Genomic DNA, 15,943 nt, shown 5'->3' on the forward strand with positions numbered 1-15,943 from the left:
GGTTTTTATTGGCTAAATAACAGAGCCCACCCTCGTGGGCGATCGGGTCCAACAAGGAGGAATACCAGCCAGTCGACCACCTTTATACCTGGGCAAGCAGGCGGAGCCATGGGCGGAGTCAGCTGTGGTCAGCCCAGGTATAACAGCGTGACAAGAGGTGACCTTGTGTAGTGACACAACAGTGTAAACAGTGATAACCATAGTGTAACGATATAAACAGTGATAACCATAGTGTAATGATAGTGAACGATAAAAGTGGTTTACCACACCCTGGAAGTGAATTCCACAGCATCGTCGGTGACATCACAATGACTATCGTTAATGCGGCCGACCTGCATCATCGGTGACATCACAATGACTATTGACAACACGACCGACCTGCATTGCTGGTGACATCACAATGACTATTGACAACATGGATAACCTACATCAGCACTGACATCACAATGACTATTGTTAATGCGACCGACCTGCATCATCGGTAACATCACAATGACTTTTGACACTGAACAATTTAGAGTTAGTGGTTAGTGTTAGGACTAGAGGTTAGTGTTAGGATTAGAGGTTAGTGGTTATCGTTATGGGTTAAGGTTAGGGGTTAGTGGTTTGGGGTTAGGGATAGAAACCACTATTGACAATGCCAGTGTCACTGGACGCATCCTTTCTCATTTCATTTTTTTTTAACCTCACGCAGACGAGTCACAAAACAGCCTTATGAATTGTTCATTCTTTCTGGCCCGAGCCTGATTTCCTTCCTTCTTTCACATCTCGACATTTCCCACAGAAAAAGACATCAGGGACATTAGACTTTGGGATTTGGGGACAAGAACAGGTGGATCCAGGTGTTGCTCTGGTTACATCCAATCATCGGCCTGCCTGAAAAGGGCTTCAGACAATAACCTGTCACCAGGCCCCACCAGTAGCCATCTGAATGCACCGTCATATCTTCATCCATTACCCGCCTTTCACCCTCACTAGAGCTGGTTTCACCACCATGACCATTCCCCATACTGAGGCCCTTTGATTCCCATTTGAGAAATGAGAAAGCAATAGAGCAGGATAGAGATGGGGGAAATAATAACCAGAGTGTGACAGGAAGGGACAGAATGTTTAAAAATAAGAGTGAAACAAAAAATGGGGCCAAATCAAGGAGGAATGGTAAAAAGACAAAGTTAAAAGCTCTATATCTGAATGCATGCAGCATTCGTAACAAGATAGATGAGGTAATGGCACAAATAGATACAAATAGGTATGATCTGATCGCCATTACAGAGATGTGGTTGCAAGGTGATCAAGGCTGGGAACTGAATATTCCAGGGTACTTGACAATTCGGAAGCATAGACAGAAAAGAAAGGGACGTGGGGTGAATTTGTTGGTAAAGGATGGGACCAGTGCAGTGGTGAGAAGTGATATTGACTCAGAAGATCAAGATGTAGAATCGGTTTGGGTGGAGATAAAAAATAATAAAGGGAAAATGTCTCTGGTGGGTGTAGTCTACAGGCCCCCGAACAGTAGCAATACTATTGGACAGAGTATAAATCAACAAATAATGGAGGCCTGTAAAAAAGGTACAGTAATAATCATGGGTGATTTTAATCTCCATATTGATTGGACAAATCAAATTGGCCATGGTAGCCTTGAGGAGGAGTTCATAGAGTGCATCCGGCATGGTTTCCTAGAACAGTATGTAATGGAACCAAACAGGGAGCAGGCTATCTTGGATCTGGTACTATGTAATGAGACAGAATTAATAAATGATCTCATAGTAAAGGATCCTCTAGGAAAGAGTGATCATAGCATGGTTGAATTTCAAATTCAGTTGGAGGGTGAGAAAGTTGTATCCCAAACCAGTGTCCTGATCTTAAACAAAGGTAATTATAATGGCATGAGGGCAGAACTGGCTAAAGTGGACTGGAAAAACAAATTAAAGAGTAAGACAGTTGAAATGCAGTGGTGAACATTTAAGGAGATATTTCATAAGTCTCAACAAAAATATATTCCAGTGCGAAAGAAAGATTTTAAGAGAAGGGAGCACCATCCGTGGCTAACTAAGGAAGTAAAGGATGGTATTAAATTGAAAACGAAGGCATACAATGTTGCCAAGATTAGTGGGAGACCAGAGGACTGGGAAATTTTTAAAAACCAGCAAAGGATGACTAAAATAATAATAAAGAGAGAGAAGATGAATTATGAGAGTAAACTGACAAGAAACATTAAAACAGATAGTAAGAGCTTCTACAGATATATAAAAAGGAAGAGGGTAGCTAAAGTAAATGTTGGTCCCTTAGAGGATGAGACTGGGAATTAATAATGGGGAATGGGGAAATGGCAGACACTCTGAACAAATACTTTGTATTTGTCTTCACGGTAGAAGACACTAACAACATCCCAATAATAGATAATCAAGGGGCCCCAGGGAGGGAGAACTAAAGACAATCACTATCACTAAGGAAATAGTACTTGGTAAAATAATGGGACTAAAAGATGACAAGTCCCCTGGACCAGATGGCCTGCATCCCAGAGTCTTAAAAGAAGTGACTGCAGGGATAGTAGATGCATTGGTTGCAATGTACCAAAATTCCCTGGACTCTGGAGAAATCCCAGAGGATTGGAAAACCGCAAATGTAATACCCCTATTTAACAAAGGAGGGAGACAGAAAGCAGGAAACTATAGACCAGTTAGCCTAACATCTGTCGTTGGGAAAATGCTGGAGTCCTTCATTAAGGAAGCAGTAGCAGGGCATTTGGAAAATCATAATGCAGTCAAGCAGAGCAAGCATGGTTTTATGAAAGGGAAATCATGTTTAACAAACTTGCTGGAGTTCTTTGAGGAGGTAACGAGCAGGTTGGACAAAGGTGAACCAATGGATGTGGTGTATTTGGATTTCCAGAAGGCATTCGATAAGGTGCCACATAAAAGGTTACTGCATAAGATAAGAGCTCACAATTGGGGGTAATATATTAGTATGGATAGAGAATTGGCTAATTAACAGAAAACAGAGAGTCGGGATAAATGAGTCATTTTCCGGTTGGCAAACTGTAACTAGTGGGGTGCCACAGGGATCGGTGCTGGGGCCTCAACTATTTACAATCTATATTAATGACTTGGATGAAGGGACCGAGTGTAATGTAGCCAAGTTGCAGATGATACAAAGATGGGTGGGAAAGCAAGTTGTGCAGAGGACGCAAAGAATCTGCAAAGGGATAGAGACAGGCTAAGTGAAAGGGCAAACATTTGGCAGATGGAGTATATTGTGGGAAAGTGCGAGGTTATACACATTGGCAGGAAAAATAAAAAAGCAAATTATTATTTAAATGGAGAGAGATTACAAAATGCTACAGTTCAGAGGGACCTGGGGGGTCCTTGTGCATGAAACACAAAAAGTTAGCATGTAGGTACAGCAAGTAATCAAAATGGCAAATGGAATGTTGGCCTTTATTTCAAGGGGGTTGGAGTATAAAAGTAGGGAAGTCCTGCTACAACTGTACAAGGTATTGGTGAGACCACACCTGGAGTACTGCGTACAGTTTTGGTCTCCTTATTTAAGGAAGGATATACTTGCATTGGAGGCAGTTCAGAGACGATTCACTAGGTTAATTCCTGAGATGAGGGGGTTGACTTATGAGGAAAGGTTAAGCAGGCTGGGCCTATGCTCATTGGAATTTAGAAGAATGAGAGGTGAGTTTATTGAAACATATAAGATACTGAGGGGGCTCGACAAGTCCAGAGCAGATGTTTCCCCTTGTGGGGAAGTCTAGAACTCGGGGGCACAGTTTTAGAATAAATGGTCGCCCTTTTAGAACTGAGATGAGGAGGAATTTCTTCTCTCAGAGGGTCGTAAATCTGTGGAGTTCTCTGCCCCAGAGAGCTGTGGAGGCGGAGTCATTAAATACATTTAAGGTGGAGATAGACAAATTTTTGCACGATAAGGGAGTGAAGGGTTATGGGGAGCGGGCAGGGAAGTGGCTTTGAGTCCCAGATCAGCCATGATCTTATTGAATGACGGAGCAGGCTCGAGGGGCCAAGTGGCCTATTCCTGCTCCTATTTCTTATGTTCTTATGTTCTCAGTGTAAGTGGTCCCTGGATTTGGTGTCTCAGTGTAAGTGGTCCCTGGATTTGGTGTCTCAGTGTAAGTGGTCCCTGGATTTGGTGTCTCAGTGTAAGTGGTCCCTGGATTTGGTGTCACAGTGTAAGTGGTCCCTGGATTTGGTGTCTCAGTGTAAGTGGTCCCTGGATTTGGTGTCTCAGTGTAAGTGGTCCCTGGATTTGGTGTCTCAGTGTAAGTGGTCCCTGGATTTGGTGTCTCAGTGTAAGTGGTCCCTGGATTTGATGTCTCAGTGTAAGTGGTCCCTGGATTTGGTGTCTCAGTGTAAGTGGTCCCTGGATTTGGTGTCTCAGTGTAAGTGGTCCCTGGATTTGGTGTCTCAGTGTAAGTGGTCCCTGGATTTGGTGTCTCAGTGTAAGTGTCCCTGGATTTGGTGTCTCAGTGTAAGTGGTCCCTGGATTTGGTGTCTCAGTGTAAGTGGTCCCTGGATTTGGTGTCTCAGTGTAAGTGGTCCCTGGATTTGGTGTCTCAGTGTAAGTGGTCCCTGGATTTGGTGTCTCAGTGTAAGTGGTCCCTGGATTTGGTGTCTCAGTGTAAATGGTCCCTGGATTTGGTGTCTCAGTGTAAGTGGTCCCTGGATTTGGTGTCTCAGTGTAAGTGGTCCCTGGATTTGGTGTCTCTGTGTAAGTGGTCCCTGGATTTGGTGTCTCAGTGTAAGTGGTCCCTGGATTTGGTGTCTCAGTGTAAGTGGTCCCTGGATTTCGTGTCTCAGTGTAAGTGGTCCCTGGATTTGGTGTCACAGTGTAAATGGTCCCTGGATTTGGTGTCTCAGTGTAAGTGGTCCCTGGATTTGGTGTCTCAGTGTAAGTGGTCCCTGGATTTCGTGCCTCAGTGTAAGTGGTCCCTGGATTTGGTGTCACAGTGTAAGTGGTCCCTGGATTTCGTGTCTCAGTGTAAGTGGTCCCTGGATTTGGTGTCTCAGTGTAAGTGGTCCCTGGATTTCGTGTCTCAGTGTAAGTGGTCCCTGGATTTGGTGTCTCAGTGTAAGTGGTCCCTGGATTTGGTGTCTCAGTGTAAGTGGTCCCTGGATTTGGTGTCTCAGTGTAAGTGGTCCCTGGATTTGGTGTCTCAGTGTAAGTGGTCCCTGGATTTGGTGTCTCAGTGTAAGTGGTCCCTGGATTTGGTGTCTCAGTGTAAGTGGTCCCTGGATTTGGTGTCACAGTGTAAGTGGTCCCTGGATTTGGTGTCTCAGTGTATGTGGTCCCTGGATTTGGTGTCACAGTGTAAGTGGTCCCTGGATTTAGTCTCAGGGAGGAAGCTTGCTGTCTCCACCTCCCAATCCCAGTCCTTCACTCAGCAGCTTCTGATCTTTTTCTGGGCTCCCTCTTTCCAGCCTTGGACTTTTGCTCCCTTTAACGCAGGGTGAAGCAAGACCTCTCCCCGCCGAGCCCCCTCTGCTGCTCCATTTCCCTGCTGCACCTTTTGTGCTCAGATATTTCCCATTAAAAAGGGTGTTGAGCTGCAGATCAGAGGAGCCGAGGACCGCTGCAGAGTGAGTGAAGGGGGCTGAAGGACAGGGGCGGGCTGAGCACTCAAACCCCCAAAATGAAGCAGTCGATAACAGGACATCAATTAGTCTCCTCCTATCTTGGAGGAATCAAGGACTCGACACCCTGTGTTTGAAACAAAGCTGATATATTTTGCATTGACCCAGAATATTAATCTCCAGCCCAGTTATAGGGTTATTAACATCAACAGAAACAAACCCCAACTGTCAGAATGAACATGGTTCAGTCCTGGATGTGATTAACAGCAGTAATAACAGCAGAATCCAACCCCTGCAGTCACATGTGAACTCGCTGGTGTCTCAGCAGGTTGGGTGACTGAGTGAATCCCTTCCCACACATGGAGCAGGTGAACGGCCTCTCTCCCCAGTGTGAACTCACTGGTGTCACAGTAGGTGGGATGAATCGGTGAATCTCTTCCCACACACGGAGCAGGTGAATGGCCTCTCCCTGGTATGAATTCGCCGGTGTCTCAGCAGGTGAGATGATGTAGCAAATCCCTTCTGACACACAGAGCAGGTGAACTGTTTCTCTCCAGTGTGAGTGCGGTGATGTTTCAGCAGCTCATTACTTCCTTTAAAGGTATTCTCACAGTCAGAACATTTAAAAGGTCTCTTATCAGAGTGAACACATTGGTGTTCATGGAAGTGGGATGACTGAACGAATCTCTTCCCACACACAGAGCAGGTGAATGGCCTCTCTGCAGTGTGAACAGGCTGGTGTATCAAAAGGTGGGGTAAACAAGTAAATCCCTTCCCACACACGGAGGAGGTGAACGACCTCTCACTGGTGTGAACAGGCTGGTGTATCAAAAGGTGGGGTAAACGAGTAAATCCCTTCCCACACACGGAGGAGGTGAACGGCCTCTCACCGGTGTGAACTCGCTGGTGTATCAAAAGGTGGGATGAACGAGGGAAACTCTTCCCACACATGGAGCAGGTGAACAGCTTCTCCCCAGTGTGAACCCACTGGTGTGTAAAGAGGTGGGATGACTGAATGAATCCCTTACCACAGACGGACCAAGTGAACGGCCTCTCCCCAGAGTGAGCTCGCTTGTGTGTCAAAAGGTGGCTTGAATGAGTGAATCCCTTCCCACACACTGAACAGGTGAATGGCCTCTCCCCTGTGTGAACTCACTTGTGTGTCAAAAGGTGGACAGAACGAGTGAATCCTTTTGCACACACGGAGCAGCAGAACCGACTGTCCCCAGTGTGAATACCCTCATGTTTTAAAAGGTGGGCTGAACGAGTGAATCCCTTCCCACACTCGGAGTAGTTGAACGGCCTCTCCCTGGTGTGAACCTGCTGGTGTTCAGCGAGTTGCAATGACTGGCTGAATCTCTCCCCACAGCGAAAGCAACTGAATGGACTCTCATGAGTGTGAAGGAGCTGGTGTTCAGCCAGACGGAATGACAGTCGGAACCTCTTCCCGCAGTGAGAGCAACAGAACGGTCTCTCGTCAGTGTGAACTCGCTGGTGTTCAATCAGTTCCTCAGAAGTTTTAAAGCCGTTCCCACAGAGCATTTAAAAGGTCTCTCATCAGCATGATCAAGTTGGTGTGCAGTGAGGTGGGATGAACAAGTGAATCCCTTCCCACACATGGAGCAGGTGAATGGCCTCTCCCTATTGCGAGCTCGCTGGCATGTCAGCATGCTAGACAATTGGGTAAATCCCTTCCAACAGAAGGAGCAGGTGAACAGCCTCTCCCCAGTCTCCAGTTGGGAAGGGTAATTGAATCCCTTCCCACAGTCCCCACATTTCCACGGTTTCTCCGTGGTGCGGGTGTCCTTGTGTCTCCAGGTTGGACGATCAGTTGAAGCCTCGTCCACACACAGAACACGTGTACGGTTTCTCCCCGCTGTGAATGGTGCGATGTTTTTTCAGGCTGTGTAACTGGTTAAAGCTCTTTCCACAGTCAGTGCACTGGAACACTCTCACTCAGGTGTGTGTGTCTCGGTGCTTTTCCAGTCACACTGATGTTTGAAATTTTTTCCCACAGACAGAACAGACAAACATTTCTCCTTCCACATTCAAAGGCCGATGTTATTACCTGTAAAAGCAGTTTACAAAAGGCATCACTGTAAATTCAGGATAAAAATGCAGAACAGATAATTCTAGTTTCTATGGAACATTCTTTCCTCTCTTATTACATAGAATTACCCAGATTGTACAGCACAGAAACAGGCCAATCGGCCCAACTGGTCCACGCGGTGTTTATTCTCCACACGAGTCTCCTCCCATCTCTCTCCATCTCACCCTATCAGCATCTCCTTCTATTCCTTTCTCCCATGTGTTTATCCAGCTTCCCTTTAAATACATCCCTGCTCTTCGCCTCAACTACTCTCTGGGGCAGCAAGTTCCACATTCTCAGCACTCTCTGGGTGAAGGAGTTTAATCTAAATAGGACTTTCCTGGGCAGCCAATCAGCACTGCTGCCTCTTCTGTGCATTTCCTGGTGAGGCGAAACAGTTGATATTTTCTGATCAAAAAGAGCTGAGCTCGGCAGCATTAGTCCTGTTTTACCTCCTTTGAAGACCAGGTGCATGAGCAGAGTGAGCGCAGCCTTCACAGCAACTGCAATAAAATTGTTACAGTTGTGAAGGAACTTTGTGTCAGTGCACTGGACCACAAACAAAGTATGTGTGTCGATTATTGTCTGACTGCATTACTGTGATGTTTTAAAGGTGCGATATAAATTTAAGTTGTTGTTGTTGGGTAGAGTTTGCGGTGTGTAAATGCTGCCCTTCTCACAGCCTGTAAAAGGAGTTTACAAAAGCCATCACTGTGAGTCCAGGATAGAAATTGACAAGATACTCTTCTCCTGGTTCCTGGCCAAGGGGGCCGCGCAATCGCCCTGCTGCCCCCTGAGCCTCTCAAGATGGCGGCCGTTACCCCGGGCCTGCCACCGGGAGAAAGCCCCACAGCTGCCGCCCCGCTCGGGGCAAACGCCCGGCCCGGAGGCTCTTGTTCGGGGCCTGAGGCCCACCCCGGGTGTTTGTGAAGCGGATAATGTTGAGTGTTTTAATAATGGGGCCTGGGGCCGCACTCGGGGTGTGAGCAGCCCGTGTCCCCCCAGGGTTCATGAACCCGCTCCCTGAGCTCGGGGTGTGAGCAGCCCGCGTCCCCCCGGGGTTCATGAACCCACTCCCTGAGCTCGGGGTGTGAGCGGCCCGCGTCCCCCCGGGGTTCATGAACCCGCTCCCTGAGCTCGGGGTGTGAGCGGCCCGCGTCCCCCTGGGGTTCATGAACCCTCTCCCTGAGCTCGGGGTGTGAGCGGCCCGCGTCCCCCTGGGGTTCATGAACCCGCTCCCTGAGCTCGGGGTGTGAGCGGCCCGCGTCCCCCGGGGTTCATGAACCCGCTCCCTGAGCTCAGGGTGTGAGCGGCCCGCGGCCCCCGGGGTTCATGAACCCGCTCCCTGAGCTCGGGGTGTGAGCGGCCCGCGTCCCCCCGGGGTTCATGAACCCGCTCCCTGAGCTCGGGGTGTGAGCGTCCCGCGTCCCCCGGGGTTCATGAACCCGCTCCCTGAGCTCGGGGTGTGAGCGGCCCGCGTCCCCCCGGGGTTCATGAACCCGCTCCCTGAGCTCGGGGTGTGAGCGGCCCGCGTCCCCCCGGGGTTCATGAACCCGCTCCCTGAGCTCGGGGTGTGAGCGGCCCGCGTCCCCCCGGGGTTCATGAACCCGCTCCCTGAGCTCGGGGTGTGAGCGGCCCGCGTCCCCCGGGTTTTTTTTTAACATATTTATGGTAGTACTTGTTAAAACTCATCAATTACATAATAAATCCATTACATTCATTAGCCGCAATAAAACAAAGCCTTAAAAACAGCTTTAGGGTTAACAGTATAAATGCAACGGTAAATTTTACAGATAAACTAATAATATTAACAGTACAGGTACCCATAGTGAAAAACAATTTTACGCCAGTCCTATTGGGAATCTAGTAACTCTTTGTTTTTGCTTGGTATTACCTGTTGTCCCTTATTTTAACATTCAAGTACAACAGAACTTATACAACTCATCAATTACACAGTAAATCCATTATATTCATTGACCACAATAAAAAGGATAAAGCCTCAAAACAGCTTTATGGTCAACAATATAAATACAATAATACATTTTTACAGGTAAATCAATAATGTTTACAGTACAAACTGCCACTATTTAATAAACCAAGAAAAGAAAGACCCCGTATACGCCAGTCCTACTGGCATCGCTCAATCATTCGGTCATTCATTCCTCCGTTTGTTCGTTCGTTCGCTCAAGCGTAAATTCCATTGTGCATATCTGTGTGCATGTATGTCATTTGTCTACCTGCGTGCATGCGTGCGTTCGTTCATCCGTCCAGACAGGCCTCACGCTCACCCAATAGGATGCCCACTTTCATCCTGGGGAGCGAGGGCCCTTCATTTGGTCGAACGTAAGTTCCATTGTGTGTGCGTGTGTGCGTGCGTATTATTTGTGTCCGCATGCGTGCGTTCACTTGAGTATTCGTTCATTCATTCGCACATTAAGGAAGGCTTTAACACTAAATAACACCACAATATACAAAGTCCCACAACCATATGAAAGTGGTCCTTGGATTTGGTGTCTCAGTGTAAGTAGTCCCTGGATTTGGTCTCAAAGTTTAAGTGGTCACTGGATTTGGTGTCACAGACAACAACAACAACTTGCATTTGTATAGTGCCTTTAATGTAGTAAAACATCCCAAGTTGCTTCACAGGAATGTTTTCAAACAAAATTTGACAGTGAGTCATATAAGGAGATGTTAGGGCAGTTAACCAAAATCTTGGTCAAAGAGGTAGGTTTTAAGGAGCATCTTAGAGGAGGAAAGAAAGGCGGAGAGGTTTAGGGAGGGAATTCCAGAGCTTGACAACATAGGAACAGGAGTAGACCATTTAGCCCCTCAAGCCTGCTCCGCCATTCAATGAGATTATGGCTGATCTGTGACCGAGCTCCATATACCCGCCATTGCCCCATATCCCTTAATACCTTTGGTTAACAAAAATCTATCAATCTCCGATTTAAAATTAACCATTGATCTAGCATCTGCCCCCTAGTCCTAGATTCCCCAGCCAGCAGAAATAGATTCTCTCTATCAGTTCCCCTTAATATCTTGAAAACTTCAATCAAATCTCGCCTTAACCTTCTAAATTCCAGGAAATACAACCCTAATTTGTTTAATCTCTCCTTGTAATTTAACCCCTGGAATCCAAGTATCATTCTGGTAAACCTACGCTGCACTCCTCCCAAGGCCAACATATCCTTCCCAAGGTGTGGTGCCCAGAACTGCTCTCAGTACTCCAGGTGTGGTCTAACCAGGGCTTTGCATAGCTGTAGTGTAACTTCTACCCACTTGTATTCTAGTCCTCGAGATATAAAGGCCAGCATTCCATTAGCCTTTTTGATTATTTCCTGTACCTGTCCATGACATTTTAATGATCTATGTACCTGGATCCCCAAGTCTCGTTGGACCTCCACTGTTTCTAGCTTTTCACCATTTAGAAAGTACTCTGTTTTATCCTTTTTAGGTCCAAAGTGGATGCCCTCACATTTGCCTACATTGAAATCCATTTGCCACAGTTTTGCCCATTCACTTAATGTATTAATATCTCTTTGTAATGTTATGCTTCCATCTACACTGCCTACAATGCTACCTATCTTTGTGTCATCGGCAACTTGGATATGTGACTTTCTATCCCATCATCTAAGTCATTAATAAATACGGTGAATAGTTGAGGCCCCAACACAGATCCTTGCTGGACAGCGTTAGTCACGTCCTGCCAATTAGTCCCTGTCCATTATCCCCACTCTCTGTCTCCCGCTACTCAGCCAATTTCCTAACCAGGTCAATAATTTACTTTCAATTCCATGGGCTTCAACTTTAGAACAGAGTCTTATAAGGGACTTTATTAAATACCTTCTGGAAGTCCATATAAATAACATCCATAGACATTCCCCTGTCTACTTCAATCACCTCTTCAAAATATTCAATCAGGTTCAGCAGGCATGACTGACCTTTCACAAATCCATGCTGGCTCTCTCTAATCTGCTGAAAATTTTCAAGGTGTTCAGTCACCCTATCCTTAATTATAGACTCTAGTAATTTCCCCACAACAGATGTTAGGCTAACTGGTCTCTAATTCCCTGGTTTCCCTCTCTCACCTTTCTCAAATAGCGGAGTGACATGCGCAATTTTCAAATCTGATTAAATGGTTACCAAATCGAGAGAACTTTGGAAGATTATAGTTTGGGCATCTGCAATGTTCTCACCTACTTCCTTTAAAACCCTGGCTTGGAAACCATCTGGTCCTGGGGATTTGTTACTCTTTAGTGCCATTATTTTCTTCATTACTGTTATTTTGGTGAGTCCCCGTCCCTGATTCAATATTAGTTTCCTTGGGATGTCCGGCCTGCTATCCTCTTCCACTCTGTCAATACTGACACAAAATAATTATTCAACATGTCCGCCTTTTTATTATCATTTACAATGTCACCATTATCAGTTTTCAAGGGGCCCACATTGCTCCTGACCACCATTCTTTTTCCTTAAATAATTGTAATAAAAATTGTGTTGATTTTGATAATCCTTACAAGTTTCTTTTCATGCTCCCTTTTTGTAGCTCTTACTGTCTGTTTTGTCACCCTTTGTTGTTCTTTGTATTTCTCCCAATCACCAGGATTTGTGCTATTTATTGTATTTCTGTGTACTTGTTCTTTTAGTTTGATGTTGTCCCTTCTCTCTTTAGTCGTCCATGGCTGGGGTTTTTTGGTAAGTAGAGCTCTTGCCCCTCGGGGGTAGAAGCTGCTTCTGTATCACCGTAAATTATTTTTTGAACATCTCCCTCTGATCTTCTGTTGTTTTACCCATTAACTGATTTCCCCAGTTTACTGTGGACAGTCTCGGTCTCATCCTGTTGAATTTGCCCTGAACTAACACTAGAATCTTAGTAGCTGTTTCGCATTTCTCCCTTTCAAACATAATGTGGAACTCGATCACGTTATGATCGCTGTTAGATAAATGTTCACTCACAGTGAGGCTGTTCACTAAATCTGGTACATTCCTAAATCTAACATGGCCTGCCCCCTTGTTGGTTCTAGAACATATTGTTGCAGAAAATCATCCTGAACACATGTGAGAAATTCACCCGAGAAGACGATAGAGACCAAAGTGCCGTTTGCCCCTCTCAGTGTTGCCCTGAAGGACTGTGTCCAGGCTGGAGTTCTGTTCTCACCGTACGATCCTCCCCCAGATTGTCCTTTCTGAGCTCCAGCCAGGTGATGCTAAACACTCAGGTGGGAAAGACGAAAACCTACAACAATGTGTTTAAAACAAAGCTGATCTATTTAACATATAGCCAGAATATTAAACTCCAGCCCAATTACAGGAATTACTGACATCAGCAGAAACAACTGTCAGAATGAACATGGTTCAGCCCTGGATGTGATTCACAGCAGCAATAACAGCAGAATCCAACCCCCGCAGTCACTTGTGAACTCTCTGGTGTGTCAGCAGGTTGGATGACTGAGTGAATCCCTTCCCACACACGAAGCAGGTGAACGGTCTCTCCCCAGTGTGAACTCGCTGGTGTGTTAGCAGGCTGGAGTGCTGAGTGAATCCCTTCCCACACACAGAGCAGATGAACGGTTTCTCCCCAGTGTGAACTTGTTGATGTCTCAGCAGGTTGCCTACCAAAGTGAATCCCTTCTCACATATGGAGCAAGTGAACGCCCTCTCCCCAGTGTGAACTCGGTGGTGTGTCAAAAGGTCGGATGACTGAGTGATGGGCCTTCAATAACCACAAAACTAGAAGTTATAGACTTAAACAAGTTGGCTTTTAATCACTAAGATCAGAGCTAACATCTCAACACGCTGACTGGTTCACAGGAATGAGTCATACAGATCCTGGGATCTTTATGTAAGAGAAGTTAGGGGCGGAGCCAAGAGCCAAGACCTGGAACCTCCCAGGTTAGTCGGGAAAGAGGAAGTGAAACTATACACAGTGGGGGAGGGTAATATACATGAGTGCAAAATGAATACAGGATCAAGACAAACAGATTTCATTACATTCACCCCTTCTATAGATTTAGTCCATCGGGGTGATGTTTCTTAAAAGTTGGTATAAGTGAGTCTGTCAGGAGGTTTTGCAGTTCTCAGTGATCGGCGCAAAGCCGGTTGGGGTGCCTCTAGGGGAGTAGATTCTGGTTCCTCCGCTGTCCGGGCCTCCGCAGTGTCTTCCAGGTTATCTGCAGTGTCCTCCAGGTTAAAGTTGGGTATTGATACCTCTGGGCGTCCTGTCTCTTTGTAGTGTAGGTCTTCATCAGGTAGTCTCCCATCGTTCACTCCGCTCCCCGAGGGAGCGAGGACTTTTATGGAAACAGTGTCCTCTCGCCTGTCAGAGTATTCGATATAGGCGTACTAAGGGTTTGCATGGAGGAGCTGTACCTTTTCCACAAGGGGGTCCATTTTATGGCCTCTCATGTGCTTCCACAATAGTACTGTCCCCGGAGACGTCAGCCACGCGGGTAGAGATATGCCTGAGGTGGATTCCCAGGGCTGTCATCCTACTGAACTCCACAAATAAACACTAAAGCCTGCACATCTGCCGATGCACTTTATTATGGTCGTATTTATGCTAATATATATGTACAAATGTATGTTGAAATGTTTAAGTGTCCTAATCCAAATTGTACACTCTCGGGAGCCGCAAGCCTACATTTCGTTGTACTGCACTTGTGCACTAACAATGACAATAAAAGTTGATTTGATTTGATTTGATTTGATTTGATCTTTTCGTGAGGGGTAGCGCTAGTGGCAGTACATAACAGAGACCTTATGGAGTGGAGCACGTCTGGGAGGACTTCCTGCCAGCGGGAGGTCGGAAGGCCTTTTGACTTTAAGGCAAATGTGACAGCCTTCCAAACAGTAGCATTCTCCCTTTCCACTTGCCCATTACCCCGGGGGTTGTAGCTAGTGGTTCTGCTAGTGGCTATCCCCTTTGAGAGCAAGAACTGACGCAGCTCGTCACTCATGAATGACGTCCCCCTATCGCTGTGTATGTAGTTCGGCATGCCAAACATGCAGAATAGATTACAGAGACACTTGATGACCGTGGCACTGGTCATGTCTGGGCAGGGAATGGTGAAGGGGAAGCGGGAATATTCATCAATGATATTGAGGAAGTATACGTTACGGTCGGCAGAGGGAAGGGGTCCCTTGAAGTCCAGACTTAGGCGCTCGAATGGCCGTGTGGCTTTGATAAGGTGTGCACGGTCAGGCCTGTAGAAACAAGGCTTGCATTCCGCACAGATGCGGCAGGCTCTGGTCATTGCCCTGACCTCCTCGATGGAGTGGGGCAGATTGCGGGACTTTATAAAATGGTATAGTCGGGTGACCCCCTGGGTGACAGAGGTCGTTGTGGAGACCCTGTAATTTGTCCGTATGAATGCTGGTGCACATTCCCCGCGATAGGGCATCTGGGGGTTCATTAAGGGCTCCCGGCCTGTACATAATATCATAGTCGAACGTGGATAGTTCGATCCTCCACCTGAGTATTTTGTCATTCTTGATTTTCCCCCTTTGTTTGTTATTAAACATGAAAGCCACCGACCGCTGGTCGGTGAGCAGGGTGAAACGTTTGCCGGCTAGGTAGTGTCAATCCCTTCCCACACACGGAGCAGGTGAACGGGCTCTCCCCAGTGTGAACTCGCTGGTGTCTCACCAGCTCTGCAGAACTTTTAAAGCTGTCCCCATAGTCAGAGCATTTAAAAGGTTTCTCCCCAGTGTGAATGAGCTGGTGTGTTCGGAGCGGGGATGAGTGAGTGAATCCCTTCCCACAAATGGGACAGATGAACGGCCTCTCCCCCGTGTGAACTCGCTGGTGTGTCAGCAAGTGGGATGACTGAGTGAATCTTTACCCACATACGGAGCAGGTGAACGGCCTCTCCCCACTGTGACTGCGTCGATGAGTTTCCAGCTGGTGCGGTTAATTGAATCCCTTCCCACAGTCTTCACATTTCCATGGTTTCTCCATGGTGCAGGTGTCCTTGTGTCTCTCCAGTTTGGATGATCAGTTGAAGCCTCGTCCACACACAGAACACGTGTACAGTTTCTCCCCGCTGTGAATGGTGCGATGTTTTTTCAGGCTGTGTAACTGGTTAAAGCTCTTTCCACAGTCAGTGCACTGGAACACTCTCACTCGGGTGTGTGTGTCTCGGTGCTTTTCCAGTCACACTGATGTTTGAAATCTTTTTCCACATTCAGAGGCCGATGATATTCAGGTCCTGATGAATGGAGTGACTCTGTCAGATCTTGATGTGATGTTTGGTCTGAGTTT

At 46.7% G+C, this 15,943-nt stretch overlaps 2 pseudogenes; both read right to left on the reverse strand.

The window, feature by feature from the left end:
- Positions 1-723: 723 nt before the first annotated feature.
- On the reverse strand, positions 724-7,136 carry LOC147118849 (uncharacterized; annotated as a pseudogene).
- Positions 7,137-13,092: 5,956 nt separating this feature from the next.
- Positions 13,093-15,640, reverse strand: LOC147118850 (uncharacterized; annotated as a pseudogene).
- Positions 15,641-15,943: the final 303 nt, after the last annotated feature.

Source organism: Somniosus microcephalus, chromosome 4 (assembly GCF_052327205.1).
Source record: "Somniosus microcephalus isolate GS21.2 chromosome 4, FLI_Smic_1.0, whole genome shotgun sequence".
Classification (NCBI taxonomy): Eukaryota; Metazoa; Chordata; class Chondrichthyes; order Squaliformes; family Somniosidae; genus Somniosus; species Somniosus microcephalus.